General features: G+C 42.7%; 1 pseudogene; it reads left to right on the top strand.

Moving 5' to 3' along the window:
- The first annotated feature begins 10,634 nt into the window (after nucleotides 1–10,634).
- LOC105713956 (ufm1-specific protease 2-like) lies at nucleotides 10,635–14,162 on the top strand (annotated as a pseudogene).
- Nucleotides 14,163–24,333: the final 10,171 nt, after the last annotated feature.

Raw genomic sequence — 24,333 nt, 5'->3', positions numbered from 1 at the left:
CCTTCATGTCTTTCTTTGCTCCCACTCCTATGGTGTGACATCAATTTAAAAAGTCATATGATGTATCTTAACAGTGTTAACAGGGAGATTATGAAAGTGTTGGTATACAATGGCCTGAACTAGGTAAACACCTGAATCTTGGAATGCCCAGCACCCACAAAGCTGAGCTGGGCTTCTTACAGGTAGATTTCCTAGTCAACTATTAGGGAAATTAGCTGGGCGTGGTGGAGTGTGCCTATAATTCCAGCTATTTGGGAGACTGATACAGGAGGATCCCTTTTGTAGATCAGCCTGGGCAACACAGTGACACCCTGTATTAGTATGTTCTCACGATGCTAATAAAAAACATACCTGAGACTGGGTAATTTATAAAGAAAAAGAGGCTGAATGGACTCACAGTTCCACATGGCTGGGGAGGCCTCTCAATTATGGTGAAAGGTGAAGGAAGAGTAGAGTCATGTCTTAAATGGTGGCAGGCAAGAGAGCATGTGCAGGGGAACTACCTTTGTAAAACCATCAGATCTTGTGAGATTTATTCACTATCATGAGAACAGCATGGGAAAACCCACCATCATGATTCAATTACCTCCCACTTGGTCCCTCAATTCAAGATGAGATTTGGGTGGGAACACAGCCAAACCATATCACACCCCATCTCAAAAAGAAAAGAAACTACTGGGGAAATGTATTTTGTGCTGTGTGATGGCTTATACCACAGAAAACCCAGATGCAATGCATAAGTGCTGGCCAGTGGACTCTGAATTTTGTTTCACATTCTGCCACATCCTCAGCTATTGCCCCTGGTATTCATTACTATGACTTCCATGTTAAGTCTCTTGAGGGGGTCCCTCATACATTGTTTTGACTCTACTGGGGTTGCAGTGATTTTCTATAGACTAGACACACAAATGTCAGTCAAGAGAAACTAATCAGGATAAAACGTAGCTCCCAAACAATTCCTGAACTTTGACTGACTCTCCAACTTTTTGACAAAAAGCAGTTATAACCCATTCTTTTTACTATTTGCTTACTGGTTGATTCTTATCAGTTTGTCCCTGCCCCCTAGAAAATAAAGAATACTTGCTAAATTTCAAAATAAAAATGCAAAGATATCTGTAAGGTAAACCAAATGAAAAGTTCTAAAATAAATTACTTCAGAGCTGGTGGGTTTTTAGAATAATTTTTCCTACCATGTCAAGTAAACTATTATTGTCAACTCATTTTTATTCAGCAAAAAGCCAACATTTTAATTCTCAAAAAAAGGAACAAATATCTTTAAGATTAAGACTCTTATTAGAAGACTGTAAATCAGGCCAGGTGTGGTGGCTCACTCCCAGCACTTTGGGAGGTCAAGGCAGATGGATCACCTGAGGTGAGGAGTTTAAGACCAGCCTTGCCAACATGGTGAAACCCTGTCTCTACTAAAAATACAAAAATTAACCGGGCATGGTGGCAAGTGCCTGTAATCCCAGTTACTAGGGGGGCTGAGGCAGGAGGATCACTTGAACCTGGGAGGCAGAGGTTACAGTGAGCCAAGATCATGCCACTGCATTGCAGCCTGGACAACAGAGCAAGACTCCATCTAAAAAAAAAAAAAAAGACTGTAAATCAGTGGCTTATGCCTATAATTCTAGTACATTGGGAGGACAAGATGGGAGGATCACTTGAGCCCAGAGGTTGAGGCTGCAGTGAGCTGAAATCGCACCAGTACGCTCCAGCCTGAGCGGCACAACAAGACCCTGTCTTAGGAAAATTTAAAAAAAAAGACTCTTTAGAACTTGATCGAAGTTTTCCTGAGAAAATACATCACCTATGTATTAAGCCCAGCATCCATTAGCTATTCTTCCTGATGTTCTCCCTCACCCAACAACCTGCCTCCAAAGGGCCTCACTGTGTATTATTCCCCCCATGTCTCTATGTGTTCTCATCATTCAGCTCCCACTTGTAAGTGAGAACATGTGGTCTTTGGTAAGTGAGAACATGTGGAGTTGGAACTGGCTTCCAACTCCATCCATGTCCCTGCAAAGGACATGATTTTATTCCTTTTTATGGCTGCATAGTATTCCATGGTGTATATGTACAACATTTTCTTTATCTAGTCTATCACTGATGGGCATTTAGGTTGATTCCATGTCTTTGTGTATATTCATTGCAGCAATATTCGCAATGGCATACCTACTTTTTATCATAGTATGCACCATTACCGTCCAGGGCCAATAGTTGAAAAACTGTGAAATTTCTTTTTTAGTTCCTCCTGTCTTCCAGAGATCTCCTTTCCCCTCTCTGGTTTTCCTATAGCTATCTAGGGTCATCGCCTCACATAACATTCCACTGGGGACTATCTACACCTATACTTCAAAACAGGAGTTCTTAACCTGATGCAAGAGGCCCCATGAATTTAATGCAAAACTTTGGGGGAGAAATTTCTAGGGAAATGATCCAAAATTGCAACATACTCTCAAATAATTAATTCATGACAAAAGGTTGTCCTAAAACTAAAGACCTGTTTTAGGTCTTTTCTGCAGTTTTTTTTTTTTGAGAGCGAGAGTCTCACTGTCACCTAGGCTGGCGTGCAGTGGTGCGATCTTGGCTTACTGCAACCTGCAACTCCTGGGTTCAAGCAATTCTTGTGCCTCAGCCTCCTGAGTAGCTAGGACTACAGGCATGCACCACCACACCTGGCTAAGTTTTGTATTTTTTTTTTTTTTTTTTTATTGCATTTTAGGTTTTGGGGTACATGTGAAGAACATGCAAGGTTGTTGCACAGGTGCACACCTGGCAGTATGGTTTGCTGCCTCCCTCCCCAGTTTTGTATTTTTAATTTCACCATGTTGGCCAGGCTGGTCTCAAACTCCTGACCCCAAGTGATCCACCCGCCTTGGCCTCCCAAAGTGCTGGGATTACAGGCGTAAGCCACTGCGCCTGGCCTTCTCCAGTATTCTTTAAACCCACCTGTCCTGTTTCCCACTCCTCAGAACCTTGGATTCTGCTTTCCAAGGTGAAATCAGTAAGCTAAGAAATGACTTTACCCTCCTTCCTTTCCCGTCCTTTTAATATATGTGCACTCTAATAGTGTCCTAAAAGTGATGCTCAAACACGAAGTTTCACTGTTGAAATTACAGGCATTCTGGTTGGCTGAAGTTTTCCTTGTGCCCCTCAGAATGCTCATGTACAGTCCTTCGACATGCCCTGCCATTCTATGATCTCTCCTTTCTTTTACCTATCCCATTTCTTACCAACCTCCTCCTGATTTCAATTACTCTCTCTGCTAATTTACATTTTTCCCCCAAAAGAAGTTTATGAGTTAGGCCTCCTCCCATGAGCTTCTGTCTCAACCCCACCACCTCTTCCCTTGTGGTATTGTGATTGCTAGCTAATTGGCCTGACTTCCCCTGACAAGCTCCTGGGAGCAGGCATTGTGTTTTGTTCACTGTTTTAGCCTCTGTGCCTAGCATACATATGGTTTAGATTAACCATTCTATGAGGATATGAATAAAATCTAGTTTAGATTAACCATTCTATGAGGATATGAATAAAATCTCAACCAGTTGGTTGGGTGCAATGGCTCACACCTGTAATCCTAGCACTTTGGGAGGCTGAGGTGGGCGGATCACCTGAGGTCAGGGGTTCAAGACCAGCCTAGCCAACACGGTGAAACTCTGTCTCTACTAAAAATACAGAAATTAGTTGGGCATGATGGCTGGTGCCTATAATCCCAGCTACTCAGGAGACTGAGGTAGGAGAATCGCTTGAACTCAGGAGGTGGAGGTCACAGTGAGCCGAGATTATGCCATTGCACTCCAGTTAAGGTGACAAAGCGAGACTCCATCTAAAAAAAAAAACCAAATCTCAACCAGTCACGTATCTAAGTACCCCACACATCCACCATGTGCTCCCAGAGCCTAAGTGCGATTTTCACCTAAGTTCACAGCTTCATTCTTTGCAATGTCCTTACCTGCCATTCACCAAAAATTCAACTAACTTCACAAACCAGACATTTCCAGTCCTAGACAGATGCAGTTAATATGTGTATATGGCATCTCATAAATCTCTAATAGGACAGTTTATCTGTATCATACAGTGTTACTGTACCACAGCAACAAAGAAGCACTAGTCTAATTATTTATTGACTTCAAATCAATAATTCATAGCCCTTTTGCTCCTACATACAGAATCCATTGTTCAAGTAGAGTCACCGTCTATAAACATGACAAGGACTCCAAGAAAGCTATTTTTTAAAAATCTACTCGTCAATAAAAGAAATTGGGAGGCAGGGCAAATTGTTTAAACGTATAACATTCTTAACAAAATGGCTAAAAGCCCCATGACATTCTTATTTCTTTATGGCATTTCTAGAGCACGTTAATAGTATTTTTAAAGCTCAAGTAGTTTCGGGATTACATTATCCGATATCCTAATCATTCTCAGCTCCTTTTTTCCTTAAATTTTTCTTTCTCTAAATTCTGTGCTTGCTGAGTTTGATCACTGCACTGTTGGAAGGAGATATAAATTGGAGTCATCAGAAAGAAACCAAGATGCAGGCTGGGCGTGGTGGTTCACGCCTGTAATCCCAGCACTTTGGGAGGCTGAGGCTGGCAGATCACTTGAGACCAGGAGTTTGAGACCAGTCTGGCCAACATGGAGAAACCCCATCTCTAGTAAAAATACAAAAATTACCCAGGCGTGGTAGCAGGCGCTTGTAATCCCAGATACTCAGGAGGCTGAGGCAGGAGAATCTCTGGAACCTGGGAGGCAGAGGTTGCAGTGAGCCGAGATCGAGATTGCGCCACTGAAATCCAGCCTGGGTGTCAGAGGGAGACTGTCTGAAAAAAAGAAAAGAAAAGAAACCAAGATGCATGTGAATGGGATGACTGGGATGCTTGGATGTCAGGGGAGGAGGTGCCTATGCAGATGGCAGCTCTGAAAGTAACTGTAGTCTTTATTAGGTGGATACTTTGTCCTCTCCCTCTACCTGACAGTTTGTTGCCTGCCAGCCCCCACCAGAATATAAACTCCAATAGAGCTTCACTGTTTTGTTCTCTACTGTATCTTTTCTCCCTAGAATAGACACAAGTAGAGCAGATGCTTAGTAAATACAATTACTGGGGAGATGGTGTCTCCAGTATATAATCGCTTGAGCCCAGGAGTTTGAGACCAGCCTGGGCAACAAGGCAAAACCCCGTCTCTACTAAAACACAAAAATTAGTCAGGCGAGGTGGCGTGCGCATGTAATCCCAGCTACTCGGGAGGCTGAAGTGGGAGGATCACTTGAACCTGGGAGGCGGAGGTTGAAGTAAGCCAAGTTGGCACCATTGCACTCCAGCCTGGACCACAGACCGAGACTCACTCTCAAATAAAATAAGTAAATAAATTTTACCTTAACATAGAGCATAAAAACTAAAAGTTTTACCAAACAATACTTCTATATGTTTTCTAGTCTTTCTTATCTTTTATTATTGTGATTGCTTGGCTGTTGCTATTTTTGCTGGTCCCAGACCACCACTAATTTCACGCACAACTCACAAATAAATCAGAAGCTGCAGTTTGAACAACGCAGGCATGCAGCAGCTTCAGTCCTGCCCCAGCTGCTCCTGATTGTCAGTCAGTAGACGCTTCCACCAAGGTGAAGGTGGTAAGAAAAAAGAGCAGACTCTCTAGGCAGTCTTGAATGCAAACACTAGTTCCATCCAGGGAGCTAGGGAAAATCACTTAGTCTCAGTTTTCTGGAAAAGGAAACTGAGGAAAGGAACAGCCTCTTTATCTGGAAAAGGAGGTTATCAGATCTTTGTGGGGTTTTTATAAAGACTAAATAAGACTGGTCATGGTGGCTCATGCCTGTAATCCCAGCACTTTGGTGGGTGGATAGCTAGAGGTCTGAGACCAGCCTGGCCAACATGGTGAAACCACTTCTCTACTAAAAATACAAAAATTAGCCAGGCATGGTGGTGCATGCTTGTAGTCTCAGCTACTTAGGAGGCTGGCAGGAGAATGGCTTGAACCCGGGGGTCGGAGGTTGCAGTGAGCTGAGATTGCCCGCCACTGCGCTCCATCCTGGGTAGGAGAGCAAGAGACACCACCTCAAAAAAATAAAAAAGACTAAATGAGCAGCATATAAACAGGGTTTCTCAGCTTTGGAACTATTGACATTTTGAGTTGAAGAATGTTTTGTGTGGAGACTGTCCTGCGGACTGTACAAAGTTAAACAGTATTCCTGGCCTCTATCCATTAGATGCCAGTAGCACTCCCTCCAGTTGCGACAAAACCATCTCTTGACATTGCTAAATCTCCCCTGGGAGACAAAATCACCCCAGATTGAGAGTCACTGGTATCTGTAAATCATCTGCCACAGTCCTTGGCCACTATTATTACCCTAATTCTTCTTGCTTTGAAGAAACTAGAATTGAGTCTATGGGAGAGGACGTACAGGAAGCACAGTGCCAAGCTGTGTCCACCATCATAAGAGAGGACATGAACACTGTAGTGGCAGAACGATAGGCGGGAACTGTGTCAGCGTGGCCATTATGAGGGCCCAGACCAAATCTGGAGCTGGAGGAACATGATGTGGCCAGAACTCTATGGAGGAAGGTGCATTACAATGGGGGCTGTGGGAAGAGGAAGTGAAGAAAGGAATGGGTAAGCAGAAGCGGGGCCTGCTGATGACTGAATGAGGAAGGCAAAAGAGACTAGAGCAAAAGCCCAGCAGGCATCCCTACCGGGCACAGCGTGAATGGGGACAGTAGGAATGGGGTAGCAGAAGAAAGGCTGAAAGTTGATGATAAGCGTGCTAGGTGTGGAAGTGACACATTCCTGGCTAGAGGGCAGAACTCCAGACCTAGGACACAGCTCATGGTTTCAAAGGATATCAGAAGTCATTTCTTCGTCTGCAGAAAGGTGGAGGAAGGAATCTCTTGAGTCCTGCAACAGTGGGTGTATTTCCTTAAAGAGTAAGCAGTAATATTTGAGTTGTACAAAAATATTGGTAAGGAAAAGATGAGCAAACTCAACCATAAATCAAATAAAATTATTTTTATGTATAGTTCTTTTATATATTATTTATTTGAGATGGAGTTTTGCTCTTGTTGCCCAGGCTGGAGTACAATGGCCCAATCTCAGCTCATTGCAACCTCCACCTCCCAGGTTCAAGCAATTCTCCTGCCTTAGCCTCTCAAGTAGCTAGCATTACAGGCACCTGCCACCGCACCTGGCTTTTTCTGTATTTTGAGTAGAGACGGGATTTCACCATGATGGCCAGGCTTGTCTTGAACTCCAGACATCAGGTGATCCACCCCCCTCAGCCTCCCAAAGTGCTAGGATTACAGGCATTAGCCACCATGACCTGCCTTGTATAGTTCTTTCTCAATTGTAAAGAGCAATTACCCAAGATTGCATTATTACCATCACAGTTAATATCCTTCATTGGGCATTTGTATCCTTTATTGAGAAACAGAATGCCTAGGGCCATATGCTACAATGTGGAAAGAGGAGTGTTATTTTTTTCAGGATCTTACATTACTTTTTATAGAATATTGGTTGTAAATGATTCTTTAAATGATTCTTACCAAGATTTTTAAGTTACATTGTGAGTTAGCTAATAGTAGCTTTTATTTAGGCATAAGTGAATTTAAGAATATGTTATATGTATATACAGCTGCATTCTTTTTTTTTTTTATGAGACAGGATGTTGTTGTGTCACCCAGTCACCCAGGCTAGAGTACAGTGACACGATCACAGCTCACTGCAACCTCCATATCCTGGGCTCAAGCAATCTCCCACCTCAGCCTCCTGAGCAGTTGGGACTACAGTGTGTGCCACCATACACGACTAATTTTTGTATTTTTCTGTAGAGATGGAATTTTGCCATGTTGTCCAAGCTGGTCTCAAACCCCTGGGCTCAAAGGATTCTCCTGCCTCATCCTCCCAAAGTGCTAGGATTACAGGCATGAGCCACCGTGGGCAGCCTCTATTCTAATATTCACGGAAATGCTCACAATAATATGCTGATACGGTTTGGATCTGTGTCCTCACCAAATCTCGTGTCGAATTGTAATCCCCAGTGTTGGAGTTGGGGTCTAGTGGGAGGTGACTGGATCATGTGGGCACAGTTCTCATAAATAGGTTTAGCATCATCACCCCGGTGCTGTTCTCATGACAGTGAAGTGAGTGAGTTATTGTGAGATCTGGTTGTTTAAAGGTGTGTGGCACTTGAGAATCTGAAATAGGTATAAGAAAATTAAATAATAAATAAAAATTTAAAAAACAAAAAGTGTGTGGCACCTCCCTCCAGCCTCTTGTTCCTTCTTTGGCCATGTGAAGTGCTGCTGCCCCTTTGCCCTCCACCATGAGTTTAAGTTTCCTGAGGCTTCCCTAGAAGCAGAAGCCACAATGCTTCTTGTACAGCCTGCAGAATCATGAGCCAATTAATCTTCTTCGTCTTCTTTTTGTTTTTTGAGGCAGAGTTTCGTTCTTGTTGCACGGTAGCATGATCTCAGCTCACCCCAACCTCTGCCTCCCGGGTTCAAGCGATTCTCCTGCCTTGGCCTCCCAAGTAGCTGGGATTACAGGCATGTGCCACCACGCCCAGCTAATTTTGTATTTTTGGTAGAGACAGGGTTTCTTCATGTTGGTCAAGCTGGTCTCGAACTCCCAACCTCAGGTGATCTACCTGGCTCAGCCTCCCAAAGTGCTGGGATTACAGGTGTGAGGCACGCCTAGCCGTTTTTTTTTTTTTTTTTTTTTTGAGACAGAGTCTCACTCTGTTGCCCAGCCTGGAGTGCAGTGGTGCAATCTCGGCTCACTGCAACCTCTACCTCCCAGCCTCAAGCTGGAAAAATTCCTTTTCCTGAGCCTCCTGAGTAGCTGGGACCACAGGTACATGCCACCATGCCTGGCTAATTTTTGTGTTTTTAGTACAGATGGGGTTTTGCCATGTTGGCCAGGCTGATCTCGAACTCAAGGGATCTGCCAGCCTTGTCCTCCCAAAGTGCTAGGATCATAGGCATGAACCACTGGTGCCTGGCCTAAAGCTTTTTTCTTTATAAATTACCCAGTCTCAGGTATTTCTTTATAGCATTATGAGAACAGATTAATACATATGTGTGTCTTTTCTAATACATGCTGAAGTATGTGAATTTAAGTCCAAAGTAACACAAAGGCTCTATGAAAAGGTATTATAATTATTAAGTTGGCCACCCTCAGGGAAAAAAGCATTTAATGAAAAAAGCACCCGTAATTTTATAAATAGAGAGCTGGTGGAATTTTATATAAAGTTAGTTACTTCAATGGGGAAATGAAGACCTATTATGAAGACCAGACAAACACAACAGAAAATGCGGCAAAATTCTAATTAAATATCACTGAGAGAGCAAAGAAATTTCCACTCCCTCCAACATATGCCTCTATAAACCAAACAGGACTTGGCAAACCATGGGTAAGTTTACAGTTCCCAGATTGACTAAGCACGAAGCTCGTTGTTTAAGAGTGAAATTGTGTTTCCCTGTTTCTACTGATCCTCAGGAGGTAAGAGTGGGTTGCAGAGGCAGTAGCGCTTGGCTGAATGCTGTGATAGCCAGCTTCCAAGATCTCCCTCAGTGATTCTGCCTCTAGGTATTCACAGCCGTGGGTAGTCCTTTCTCACATTGTACCAACCTTGGTCTGTGTGACCAAAAATGTGTAGCAGAAAAGATGGTATGTCACTTTTCCAAGAATGGGTTATAAAAGATTGCAGCTTCTGTTGTGCGTGCTCTCCCCGCTTCCACGCCTAACCTCAGATCACTTGCTCTGGGGGAGGCAAGCTGCATGAGGTAAGCAGTCTTATGAGAGATCTACCTATTGAAGAAATGAAGGCTCCAGCCAACAGGCACTGAACAAACCATGCCTGCCAACAACTCTGTGTGTGAGCCTGGAAGCTGATTCCCCAGCCTCAGTCAAGCCTTGAGATGACTGCAGCTCCAGCCAATAGCTTGACTCGTCAAAGATATTCAGAACCACTCAACTAACCCACCCCTGGATTCCTGGCTCTGAGAAACTGTGTGAAATAACACGTTTGTTGTTTTATTCTGCTAAATTTTTTGTTTGTTTGTTTGTTTGTTTGAGACAGAATCTCACTCTGTCACCCAGACTGGAGTGCAGTGGTGTGATCTTGGCTCACTGCAATCTCTGCCTCCTGGATTCAAAGGATTCTTCTGCCTCAGCCTTCCGAGTAACTGGGACTACATGCACGTGCCACCAGGCCCAGCTAATTTTTGTATTTTTAGTAGAGATGGGGTTTCACCCTGTTGGCCAGACGGTCTCAATCTCTTGATCTCGTGATCCACCTGCCTCAGCCTTCCAAAGTGCTGGGATTACAGGTGTGAGCCACTGCACCCAAATTAATCTGCTAAATTTGGGGGTAATTTATTATGTAGCAATAGGCAATTAATACATATACCTTCTGCAATGCAATGAATGTTTCTGACCCTACTCCCAAAATTCGTATGTTGAAATTCTAACCTTCGAGGTGATGATATTAGGATGTGGGGCTTTGAGAGATGATTAGGTCATGGGGGCAGAGCCCTTATGAAAGGATTAGTGCCCTTACAAAAGAGGCCCCATATAGCTCACTAGCTACTTCCCCCCTGTAAGGTTACAGTCACAGGATGGCCATCCATGAACCAGGAAGCCAGCCTTCACCAGACACCAAATCAGCCTTGACTTCCCACCTCCACAACTGTGAGAAATAAATTTCTGTTGTTTGTAAATTCCCCAGTTTACGGTATTTTGTTATAGCAGACTGAATGGACTAAGACAGCTTCCTTGTCTTTCAGAGAGAGAATGCTTCAAAAAAAAAAAAAACAAAAACAAAAACTGGATGAATCTAGTTTGGTTAACCTGACAGACCATCAGCATGGGGGTGGGAGAAACAGGAGAGAAAATCAAGCAAATGAATAATTCTCCCAGGAGAACTGGTACCTCATTAAATGGCTCCTGTAGTGCTTATCCCTTTATTAATGAAGAATTAACATCCATGTCAGTCTTCAAAAGATTCTAATAGCCCTGAAACTCTGAGAACTCTAGGGTGTCTGCTGAGACAGAAGAGAGAAAACCTTTAAGCCACTCCTCTCAACTATCTTTGGGGGTTGATGACTTGGTCAATAACTGTCTATTGAACTTCTTCTCTAAAACTATAAATGATGCATAAAAATAAAGTCCAAATGGCACACACCCAGCAAAATGCTCAACACCAGGAAAATGGTAAACCCGGGAGGTAGAGGCTACAGTGAGCTGAGATTGCACCACTGCACTCCAGCCTGGGCAACAGAGTGAGACCGTGTCTCAAAAACAAAACAAAACCCTTCCATTGGGCAGCTTGGTTTTTTTTGGTCTCACTCTGTTGTCTAGGCTGGAGTGCAGAGGCACAACTTTGGCTCACTGTAGACTTGACCTCCCTGGTTCAAGCAATTCTCCCCAAGTAGCTGGGATTACAGGCTCGCACTGCCACATCCAGCTAATTTTTGTATTTTTGTCAGAGACAAGGTTTCACCATGTTGGCCAGACTGGTCTCGAACTCCTGACCTCAAGTCATTTACCTGCCTTAGCCTCCCAAAGTGCTGAGATTACAGGCATGAGCCACCGTGCCTGAAATTATTTTATTTTTTCAAACAGGATCTCACTTTGTTGCTCAGGCTGGAGTACAGTGGCATGATCAAGGCTCACTGCACCCTCAACCTCCCTGGGCTCAATCCATCCTTCCACCTCAGCCTATAAAGTAGCTGGGACTACAGGCACACATATCTTTTTGTAGAGATGGGGCTTCACCATATTGCCCAGGCTGTTATGAGGCATCTTGATGGGCATTTTTGTTTGTTTCTTTAGTATACATTCCTTCAAGTAGAATTGCTACCATCATGTAGTATGTACATTTTTAAGGATTTTGAAACATAATGTCAAACTATGTTTGTATATATTGTTGGAATTTACACTTCCATCATCAGTGTAAACTCCTATTATTTATAAACTCCACACAATATGTTTTTGTTCTTTCAAAATAGAAATAAGAAATCATAAAATTGATGTACGTATGTTAATGGTAAAAAAAAAAAAAAAGAAAAAGAAAAAAGAAATCAAGCTGTACCAAAGTGTAAACCAGTAGAAAGTAAAAGCCATGTTTCTCCCAATCCACTCCTTACTTTTTTGTCAATATCTTTCCAGGACTTACTCAGATGAAAAGGTAGAGATAGATGGTAGATGGATTAAAAAAAAGTGCACACTCGCAAGAAAGTGCAGTAGACACAGAGATACATATTTTTTAGAACAAAAATAAAAACATATGTTATTTTATAACTTCTGTATTATTATTATTATTTTTGGACAGAGTCTGTCTTTGTCACTCAGGCTGGAGTGCAGTGACTTGATCTGGGGTCACTGCAACCTCTGCCTCCCAGGCTCAAGTGATCCTCCCACCTCAGCCCCTGAGTAGCTGGGACCACAAGAAGGCACCACCACACCTAGATAATTTTTGTATTTTTGGTAGAGACTGGGTTTTGTAATGTTAGCCAGGCTGGTCTCAAACTCCTGGACTCAAGAGATCCGCCCACCAACATCTTTACCAAAGATTAGGTTGCGGTGAGCCGAGATCACGCCATTGTACTCCAGCCTGGGCAACAAGAGCAAAACTCTGTCTGAAAAAAAAAAAAAATATATATATATATATATATATATACACACACACACACACATATATATATAGAAAATGAAAATTCATGAGAAAGACAAAAAGTTATCAGACATGCATCAAATAGTAAATATAGATCTTATGCTGGAAATGTCAACCTCCTTGGCAGCTGTAACGCCCATCATTGAAAGGGAAAGTGGAGGGCACCATTATGTTAATATGACTTTACCTGTCGACGCAGTTGTATCTGTTGGTCCAGAGGAAACATGGGGAAAAGTTCATAAACTTCTATTTGATGCAATTCATAATCAACAAACTGATATGGAAAAATGCATTTTGAAATATATGAAAGGAAGATCTATTGTGGTCCCTGAGTCACTGCAATTTTTATTACAGGAGAAAAAAATTCTTTTTTTTTTTTTTTTTTTTTTTGAGACAGAGTTTTGCTCTTGTTACTCAGGCTGGAGTGCAGTGGTGTGATCTTGGCTCACCGCAACCTCCGCCTCCTGGGTTCAAGCAATTCTCCTGCCTCAGCCTCCCGAGTAGCTGGGACTACAGGCTCATGCCACCATGCCCAGCTAATTTTTGTATTTTTAGTAGAGACAGAGTTTCACCATGTTGACCAGGATGGTCTCGATCTCTTGACCTCATGATCCACCCGCCTCGGCCTCCCAAAGTGCTGGGATTATAGGCGTGAGCCACCGTGCCCGGCCGAGAACAAATTATTGTAACAATTTCATATCCTTCAGGAATACCAGATGGTCAGTTGCAGCCTTATAGAAAGGAGTTACATGATCTCTCCAATCTGCCTCATGACAGACCCTATTTCGAAAGGTCTAATACTTATCACTTTCCAGATGAGCCGCCATACAAAGATGGTTACATTAGAAATCCACATACTTATCTCCATCCACCTAACACAGAGACTGGTATAATTTATGTGGTCCAGGACATATATGTTTATCATCATTATATGCAGGACTGAATAGATGACAATGGCTAGGGCTGTGCTTAATGATTTCTGCAGATTATCTGCTCTTGGTTCAAACATCAGGAATACACAGAGAAGTCCATTCCAACACAAAGAGAAATTCAGCAGGCTCTAGTTGATGCTGGTGACAAACCAGCAACATTTGTCGGATCACTGTAGTGGATTGGATCTATTGAGGTACGGCTGGTACTAAGCCAATTTGACTGGTATAAATTCAAAAATACTGTTTGTCAGCCAAGGTTCAGAAATGGCCTCTCAAGGGCAGGAACTGGCTAATCATTTCCAAAGCGAAGAAACTTCAGTTATAATTGGGGGAGGAGTTTTGGCCCAAACAATACTAGGAGTTGCATGGGATAAGATTATAGGGCAGATAAAGTTTCTGATTCTAGATCCACATTATATAGGCGCTGAAGACCTGCAAGTTATTTTGGAAAAGGGCTGGTGCGGATGAAAGGGCCCAGACTTTGGAACAAGTATGCTTACTATAACTTATGTCTTCCTCAGTGACCAAATATGATTTAAAATATCTTGGAGTCAAAGACTGCAGTAGAGTGGTATTATAAATTTGTGAATAAAGAATCAGTTTAATTTCACATTTAAAAAAAGTGACACATAATAGTTTAGAAGGCAAGTAAACTTGTTTTATCAGCTGCTTAGGCATTTTTTGTGCCCCCTTCTTGATTTGGAGGGTTTGATCTTCTCCTAATTTTATTCCTCAAAACCAGCCCTTACCATCTTACATTCCCACCTCTTCTGCGATAGTCCCTGGGCCTAGAGGGAGGCAGCTTGTGTAGTCTTAGCAGCAGAGCGTTAGTGAAACACATCCCTGGGGCCAACGGGATGCCAAATGAGGGAGGTTCACATTTCTGGTCTTCAGAATACCATGATTTTGGTTTCCTTGGAAGTCAAACAAGGAGAGATAAATAACATTTATAGTTTGACAGTTATGAGAGTAATTCACATGATAGAACAGAAAAAGAAACCTATTCCATTAGGGAACCAACTAAAAATCTGAAGAAAATTTATAATTTGGTACTTTCTAGAGGGTTACTGTATCCAAGAAATAATGATTTAATCTGCACTTAAAAAGTTAGGACTAAAATCTAATATTAAGTGTTACACTTTTCCCTTAAAACAATTATTATTAACTATCACTGAACTCATGCAGACAGCTATACTATTTTAAAATTACAATCTGGATTTTGGAGAACTCAGAAAGGTAAATTTGCTTACCTAAACATACTTCACCCAAATAACTTAAAATATTTTTTTGACCCTCCTTTAACCAGAGCACTTGCTTTCGAAACAAGATTTACCTTGGAAATGCCATTTTTTAAACATACAGCTCATGGGAGCTATTTGGCACTGTAGCTTCTCACAATTAGTCCCAGGAAAAAGGCTCTTGGCTTATTAGGTAGGAAGATTTCATGTAAACCATTTTTATTTATCATGGAACTTGTCGGGAAACATCATTTCTAAGAGTATAGGGGTAGCTTCAGTTAATATTCCATAGCAAGGCAGCAAATGCCACATCAAGTAGAACTGCTCTAGCTCAGTCCTTGTTATTGAAAAGTACTCAGTTTTTGCCATCAGCCCCTATAAATGCTCCACACAAAAGGCTATGCAGTGGGGAATTTACATAAGCAGATTTACATGTCTTCAGTTTTTTTGTTTGTTTGTTTCTGTTTTTGTTTTAGAGATGGAGTCTCACTCTGTCACCCAGGCTGGAGTGCAAGGGTGAGATCTTGGCTCACTGCAACCTCCACCTTCTGGGTTCCAGTGATTCTCCTGCCTTAGTCCCCTGAGTATCTGGGATTACAGGTGCGTGCCACCACGCCCGGCTAATTTTTTGTATTTTTAGTAGAGACAGGGTTTCACCCTGTTAGCCAGGTTGATCTCAATCTCCTGACCTAATATCTGACTGCCTAGGCCTCCCAAAGTGCTGGGATTACAGGCATGAGTCACTACGCCTGGCCTTTTTTTCAATTTTCTAAAAATCTTACCACAGGCAATTGTCAGCTAAATAGCCTTAAATTTTCATATTAAAGGCAATTCAGGTGAAAACCAGATAGAAAAATTTACATCATAAGGTATGAAGAGAAAGTCTGGTGTGCTAGAGGGAAATTAAAACGGATTCTGGCAGGGCTTGGTGGCTCATGCCTGTAATTCCAACACTTTGGGAGACCGAGGTGGGTGGATCACCTGAGGCTGGGAATTTGAGATGAGCCTGGCCAATAAGGTGAAACCTCGTTTCTACTAAAAATACAAAAATTAGCTGGGCATGATGGCAGACACCTGTAGTCCCAGCTACTCAGGAGGCTGAGGCACAAGAATCGATTGAACCTGGGAGGTAGAGGTTGCAGTAAGCCCAGATCATGCCACTGCACACTCCAGTCTGGGCAACAGAGTGAGACTCAGTGTCCAAAAAAAAAAACCCTAAAAAACAAACGAAACAACGGATTCAATTGCCAATTGAACATAAAATTATAGAAGTCTATTATAAAGGCCTTTAAATATATACACACACATTCACACACAAAGTTCCCATAGCTATTACTTCAGTACTTTAGCTGTGAAATAAATACAACTTAGCTATTACTTCAGTACTTTAGCTGTGAAATAAATACAACTTAGCTTGAAAAAACACTGTTAGAGCCATACGGTGGTTTTTTATCTCAGTAGAAAAGTAACAGCCGATTAAAGCAGGCAGGAAAAAAAAATAGAACCTAAGTACTCTATAGTTTGCAGGTCGATCTTAGGATTCTTTTTCCTTAATGTAAACATGCACAAAGACCATATTACTTCCCTTTTATATAAACCCTGGCAAGTAGTGGTGCCACAAAACCTATGGAATGCTCAGAAGGGGGCCATTCTCCTCGTTTTCTCCTTATTAGATTTGTTTCCTGCCCTTTTTTTTTTCTTAAAAGGAGGAACTGAGCTGTATCCTAGGATTTTGTGTGCTGGACGAAGTGCTGCTTGTGGGCAAGACTCCACAGTGTGTCACCACTGAGTCGTTTCCACCTTCTTAGGGGTCTCAGTTTCTCTCTCCAGGGGTCTATGACCTCTAAGAGGGCTCAAAACGCTGGGTGATCAGCCCTTATATGTTTCCTGGATGAGTCATTTTAAAATTAATTTTGAGGGGAATTTCCCTGCAGGGTCACTGTACATCTCAGGTGGTCCACCCCCTAGACACTTCCACAAGTCCCCGGTCACCCAGGGGTGCCTTTGGCTGGGAGGAGCAAATGCGCTTTCTCTTCGGAGCTGAAAAACTCAGTCTCTCATTTGTCTGTGAAAACAACAGTTCAGTTCCTCACGCAAATACACACAGGCAAACCAAATCAGGATAAATTTTAGGAGAAAAAGCAATAGAGAATTCATTTAGAATGAGTCTCTGAACTAGAATTAGGATCCTTAAACAACTTCCTAGGAGAAAACTAGCTCAGAATAAATCAAGGACCGTCAACCAAAGGGGGAACTCCGTCTAGGGCTGGGGAGGACAAGCTTGAACTCAGTCGGGCTTCAGTGGGCCCCTGCTGGTACCTTAGCTCTGGTTTTGGGCAACTCCTTCGGGATCCTGAGTCTTCTCTGAGGCCCCATGTATTTGGATGCCAAAATATTTTCAACCAAGAGTCAAACTCTGTAAAATATTTTAAGAGATTTATTTTGAGCCAAATATGAGTGACCACAGCCTGTGACACAGCCCTCAGGAGGTCCTGAGAACATGTCCCCAAGGTAGTTGGGGCGCAGCTTGGTTTTATATATTTCAGGGAGGCATGAGATATCAATCAAATACACTTAAATACATTGGTTTTGTTCAGAAAAGCAGGACTCCTCAAAGCAGGGGGTCTAGGCTATAGGTAAATTAAAGAATTTTCTGGTTGATGATTGAATTTGTCCAAAGACCTGGGATCAATAGATAGGAATGTCCAGGTTAAGATAAAGGGTTGTGGAGACCAAGTTTTATTGTGCAGAGGAATCTCTCAGATAGCAGACTTCAGAGAGAAAGCAGGTTGTAAAATGTGTCTTATCAGACCTAAAAGGGTACCTGGCTCGTATTTGATTATCTCCTGGATCCGGGAAGTAAGGAAAGAAAACAAAGGGGAAAGGGGCTTCTCTATAGAATGTGGATTTTTCCCACATGAGACTTTACAGGGCAATTTCAAGGTATGGCAGGGAACTATATTTTGGGATTAAATATTTTGATTCTTTTCCTTTCTCATAATGTTACGCCCAAGTCAGATTGGAAAGTAAGTCGTGATATATAGGATTAAATGAAACCCATCTGATGAGAATTTATGGTTTGTAGGGCATGACTCCCTAGACCCCTTAGATAGGAATTCGGGCAAGTTTTAAAAATCAGAGCTTAGTCCTCATCCTCTTGGCCCTTGCAGTTCTCCCTCTACCTCCCTGGTAGAGAACTGAGAACCCACCAGAACATCAAAACAAGCCTGAATAGACTGAGAACAACTTAAGGATATCATTTTCTTCCCTGAGTACACGTGTTGGGTTAACACTGCTATGGAGAAAAATCTGACCAGATGTCGGAATGTGGAAAGAGACACAAAGAGGGACACCAGCAAAGAGTGACACTGGGAGAAAAGACACAGTTGCCCACCTTTCCTTTCTTCCCTAGCCCACTTTCTCTCCTGTGTTTCCATGTCAAGATCAACCCCACATTTACCCTGACTCAGTGCCCACTGCCCTTCCTCTTTCAACAGCTGCCCCTTCAAGGACTGGTAGAAATTAACCTCAGCCTTGAAAGAGTCTGCCAGCTTGGTCCTTAGGGTTCTCTCTCACAATACTACGTCCAAGTGGCCACTGTGCTGGGCTGAGAACTGTTAAATGTGTGCTCTGAATGAAGAGGCCCCCCAAACAGGCTTTGTGTGAGCAACATGGCTGTTGGTTCACCAGGGTGCGGGCAGACTGAGTCCGAAAACAGGGTCAGCAGAGGGCGGTGGGATTGGAGTTGGTTTTATAGGTTTGGGTTAAGTAGTGGAAAGTTACAAAAGTTACAGTTTAGGGCAGTTTTTGCAAGCTGAGAGGGAGTGATAGGGTCTAGTTACAAAATCCAATTGCCTTATCAACTGAGGCAGGAATAAGGAACAATAGAAGAAAGTCTCAAGTTAATTAGGCACCACAGGGATTGATCATTCTTCCCCTTTTCGTGGTCTTCCAGTTACTTCAGACTTTCTAGTTCCAAGAACTCATCTGGAGTGTCTATGCAGATCACAGAGGTTACCATGGTGTCCATGGTGCCATCAGTCAGCCTAAAAGACCTTACAAGAACCAGCAACAGCACAGCTCTGAGGCTGGAAGAGTTGTTACTACCTTCTGCCCTTCCAAATGCCGTTTTGAGGACATGGTTCTATCTTGAACTTTTTTTTCTTTCTGTTTCTGAAATGTATCACCTTTCCTGAATCTTAAGGGAAGGGGGATGACAATGTATCAGACTTAGCTAGTTTTACTCATGTTATCCTCCCAACCATCCCCCAAAGAGGATGTTGTTCTACCCACTGTGAAATCATTAGTGGAAACATTTGAGGTGTTCAGGAGGTAGTGATAGAAGAGGGTTCCTCTGAAAGGTCATGTGATGGAAATGAAAGATTCCCTGTGTCAGAGGCCTGTGAACCAGAGCAACTCCATCCTAAACAGGAGCTGCGTAAAATGAGTCTGAAACCTATTGAGCTGTATTCCCAGATGAGTGAGGCATTCTAAGTCACAGGATGAGATAAAAGGTCAGCACAAAATACAGGTCATGAAGACCTTGCTGATAAAACAGTTTGCTGGGTCTGGTGTGGTGGCTCACGCCTGTAATCCCAGCACTTCGGGAGGCTGAAGGGGGCGGATCATGAGGTCAGGAGTTCGAGACCAGCCTGGCCAACCTGGTGAAACCCCATCTCTACTAAAAATACAAAAATTAGTCGGGCATGGTGGCACGTGCCTGTAGCTGCAGCTACTCCAGATGCTGAGGCAGAAGAATCACTTGAACCTGGGAGACAGAGGTTGCAATGAGCCAAGATCATGCCACTGCACTCCACCCTGGGCGACAGAGTGAGACTCCATCTCAAAAAAAAAAAAAAAAGAAAACAGCTTGCAGTAAAGAGGCTGGCCAAAACCCACCAAAACCAGAATGGTCACGAGAGTGACCTCTGTTCGTCCTCACTACTACACTTCCAGTAGCGCCATGACAATTTACAAATGCCATGGCAACGTCAGGAAGTTACCCTACAGAGTCTAAAAAGCAGAGGCATAAATAATCCACCCCTTGTTTAGCATATCATCAAAAAAATAAAAGGGCAACCAGCAGCCCTATCCATTCTTTTATTTTTTATTCCTTTCCTTTCCTTTCTTTTTTTCTTACTTTTCTTCCTTTCTTTTCTTTTTTGTTTTGAGATGGAGTCTTACTTTGTTGTCTAGGCTGGAGTGCAGTGACGCGATCTCGGCTCACTGCAACCTCCGCCTCCTAGGTTCAAGCAGTTCTTCTGTCTCAGCCTCCTGAGTAGCTGAGGAGGCTACAAGCTACGCCTGCTGGGTTCAAGCGATTCTCCTGTCCCAGCCCCTCCCGAGTAGCCGGGACTACAGGCATGTGACACTACGCCAGGCTAATATTTGTATTTTTAATAGAGATGGGGTTTCACCATGTTGGCCAGGCTGGTCTGGAACTCCTGACCTCAAGTGATCCTCCTACCTCAGCTTCCCAAAGCGCTAGGATTACAGGTATGAGCCACCATGCCTGGCCAAAAGCTAGTTTGTTGACTTTTTTAAAACTCAAGGTATTTCTTGCACATCTGAGTTTATAGAGTGACATTAATATGAGTTACTTATAAATAAATTAAAGCTCAGAGAAGTTAAGTAACAAGTCCAAAACTACACAGCTAACAAAGAGCAAGAGATGAAAATTGAATGTACTTTTGCTTCTACAACCCAGGCTTTTCCCATTCTAACTTGTTACCTCTTAAGCATTATGAGAATAATCTTCTTCTTCTCTGAAATTACTGCCAATTCACTATGAGTACCTGATGGGGCAAATAAATAAATAAATAAAATTACTGTTAAGTAAACCACTTACAGTTAACCACAACCATCAATCTTGCCTTCTAAACACTTCTTAAAACTTTCAATGTTCTTCATACTCAATGCCAACACCCTATGCCAGTTACCATCATGTCTTACTCAAATATTTGTCATTGCTCTCTAGTCTCCTTGTATTCACTCTTCTTCTAAATCCTATTCAAGGCCAGGTGCGGTGGCTCACGCCTGCAATTCTAGCACTTTGGGAGCCCAAGACAGGCGAATCACGAGGTCAGGAGTTAAAGAGCAGCGTGGCAAACATGGTGAAACCCCGTCTCTACAAAAAATACAAAAAATTAGCTGGACATGGTGGCAGGCGCCTTGTAATCCCAGCTACTCATGAGGCTGAGGCAGGTGAATCGCTTGAACCTGGGAGGTGGAGGTTGCAGTGAGCCGAGTTAGCACCACTGCACTCCAGCCTGGTCGACAGAGTGAGACTCCATCTCAAAACATATATATATATAATAAATAAATAAATCCTATTCAAGGCTGAGCGCAGTGGCTCAGTATAATAGCAGCACTTTAGGAGGTTGAGGCAGGTGGATTGCTTTAGACCAAGAGTCAAGACCAGTCTGGGCAACATAGAGAGACCCTGTAACAAATATTCTTCTGAGTGATCTTCTCAAAATGGAAATCTGATCATATTCCTGTTCTATCTAAAACTCCTTACTGGCTTCATGATGTTTTGGGAGTTAGTCCAAAATCCCTAACCTGGCTGTAAGTCCTTGTGAAAATTTTTGCAGCTTCATCTCCTATAACTACGTTTGCAATTTTTTCTCCAGTGATCCTCCCGAGCTCTGTGCTTCAGCCACAGGGCCCTTGAACGTGTGATTTCAAATGCCGGAAACATCAGATGTCACTGTCCAATCTCTTTTCTCAGTGAAACCTTTCCTGATTCCTTTAGGTAAGGTCGGTCCTGTCAGTTTTTACCTTAGTAACACTTAGTACTTTTTCTTTATAGCACTTAAAACAGATTATACTTAATTATTTTTGTGGTTACTGGATTAAAATCCATCTTCTAATAGACTGTTAGCTTCATGAGGACAGGGATAATGTCTATTGAAAAAGCTGGCTTGTGGGCTGACACAAAATAGATGCTCAGTAAGTACCTGTTGAATGAATGAACAAACTTTAAGAAGATAAACATAAATCAAAGCAGGGGCTAAGGAGAGATTATGATGGTCTGTGCTTCTGGGTTTAGTTTTGTGAACCTCAGAAAATCTGATAGGTCTCAGTTAATTTAGAAAATTTAGGCTGGGCATGGTGGCTCATGTCTGTAATTCCAACACTTTGGGAGGCCAAGGCAGGCTGAACACAAGGCCAAGAGATCAAGACCATCCTGGCCAACATGGTAAAACCCCGTCTCTACTAAAAATACAAAAATTAGCTGGCCATGGTGGCCTGTGCCTGTAGTCTCAGATACTTGGAAGGGTGAGGCAGGAGAATTGCTTGAATCTGGGAGGCAGAGGTTAGAGTGAACTGAGATCGTGCCACTGCACTTCAGCCTGGTGACAAAGTGAGATTCTGTCTCAAAAAAAAAAAAAAAAAAGTTTATTTTGCCAAGGTTGAGGATGCGCCTGTGACACAGCCTCAGGAGGTCCTGACAACATGTGCCCAAGGTGGCTGGGGTGGAGCTTGGTTTTATACATTTTAGGGAGACATGAGACATCAATCAAGTACATTTAAGAAATACATTGGTTTGGTCCAGAAAGTGAGGTGAAGGGGGCTTCCAGTCTATAGGTAAATGTCAACGTTTTCTGGTTGACAATTAGTTGAGTTTGTCTACAGACCTGGGATCAGTAAAAAGTAATGTTTGGATGATAAGAAGTTGTGGAGACCAAAGTTTTATCAAGCAGATGAAGCTTTTTTTTTTTTTTTTTAGACGGAGTCTCACTCTGTAGCCAGGCTGGAGTGCAGTGGCATGATCTCTGCTCACTGCAATCTCTGCCTCCTGGGATCAAGCGATTCCCCTACTTCAGCCTCCCAAGTAGCTGGGATGACAGGCGCTCACCACCATGCCTGGCTAATTTTTCATATATTAGTAGAGATGGGGTTTCACCATGTTGGCCAGGATGGTCTCAATCTCCTGACCTCGTGATCCACCCACCTCAGCCTCCCAAAGTGCTGGGATTACAGGCATGAGCCACCGCACCTGGCCACAGATGAAGCTTTTAGCTAGCAGGTTTCAGCGAGAACCAGCTGTAAAATGCTTCTTATCAAACTTAAAGTCTGTGTTGATGTGAATGGCAGAGAGGCATAACGAGGCATGTCGGACCCCCACTTCCCTTCATGGCCTGAACCAGTCCTTCACATTACATTTTAAGAGCCCTGGCTGAGGAGCAAGTCCGTTTAGATGATTGGGGGAGTCTTAGAATTTTATTTTTGGTTTACACTTTGATGGCTTTTCTTACATAGAAATAATTGTGGGAAAAAATAACAAGCTACTTCAACATTGTTTTTAAAACAGGTATGGCAGGATGTTTTACATTAAAGTTTTGTTATGCAGCTGAAGTACATTAATTTCTGTACAAGAAATACTCCAGGGCAGCTCATGACTGGCTTCATTTGGTTCACCCAAACTTCCAAGAAAAGTGAATCACAGACAGTGAGACTGTCCAGATGAGCCATGGGAACAGGACGGACTGTAATTCACTTTGTCTTATTGTTGACTCACACAATTAAATGCTACTTGGTATTGATAACAAAGGAATAGAATGTTTTCTTTTTGTTGTTATTCTTGTTGTTTTTGTTTTTGAGACAGGGTCTCCCTTCGTCACCCAGATTGGAATGCAGTGATGTGAACATGGCTCATTGCAGCCTTGAGCCCCTCCTGGGTCCAAGTGATCCTCCTACCCCTCCCACCTCAGTCTCCTGAGTAGCTGGGATTACGAGCACATGCCACCAAACCCAACTAATTTTTTTATTTTTTGTAGAGGTGGGGTTTTGCCTTATTGCCCAGACTGGTCTCTGTAAGAGTTAAAGAAAGAGGAAAGAAACATGAAAAGCATCTCAACAGTCAAAGACAGGTTTATTTTGGTGAATAAACCTGAGAGAGGCTTCTGACCAATTTCAGTCGGGAGCACACTCTCTGTTACAGACTAAGAGTATTGAAGGGTTTTAGGACGAGAGAGCTTATCACAGGCTTGAAATGTTTCTGTGTGAAGAAGTTTATTGCAGGGTTGGAATGTCTCTGGTCAGAGGTTATCTTGGGGTGGCATGTCTCTGGTTGAGGAGGGATTTATCTTAGGGTTGGAATGTTTCTGGTGGGAGATGTCATTTGTGGTTTACAGTCATGCTGACATTAGCCATTAGACTGATGCCCTTTGGATTTAGGCGGTTTTCAATCAAGAACTTTAAAATGGCAGTGCTTGTCGAAGATGGCAATGCTATGGCTCTGTCAGTCTTGAACTCCTGGGCTCAAGTGATCCAGCCTTTTCTCCCAATGTGCTGGGATTGCAGGTGTAAACCACTGCACTTGGCCTAGAAATGAAATGTTTCTGTTGTTAATCTTATTGCCAACTGGAAACTGAAACAGTCTATCTTGATAATAAAATTCAAAAACGTTTCAGAATGAAGGTATAATCTTTTCTTTCTTTTTTTTTTTTTTTTTTTTTTGGTACCA

Source organism: Aotus nancymaae, unplaced genomic scaffold (assembly GCF_030222135.1).
Source record: "Aotus nancymaae isolate 86718 unplaced genomic scaffold, 86718_ANA_hifiasm-v0.15.2.pri h1tg000025l, whole genome shotgun sequence".
Lineage (NCBI taxonomy): Eukaryota > Metazoa > Chordata > Mammalia > Primates > Aotidae > Aotus > Aotus nancymaae.
This window is presented reverse-complemented; position numbering and strand designations above follow the sequence as displayed.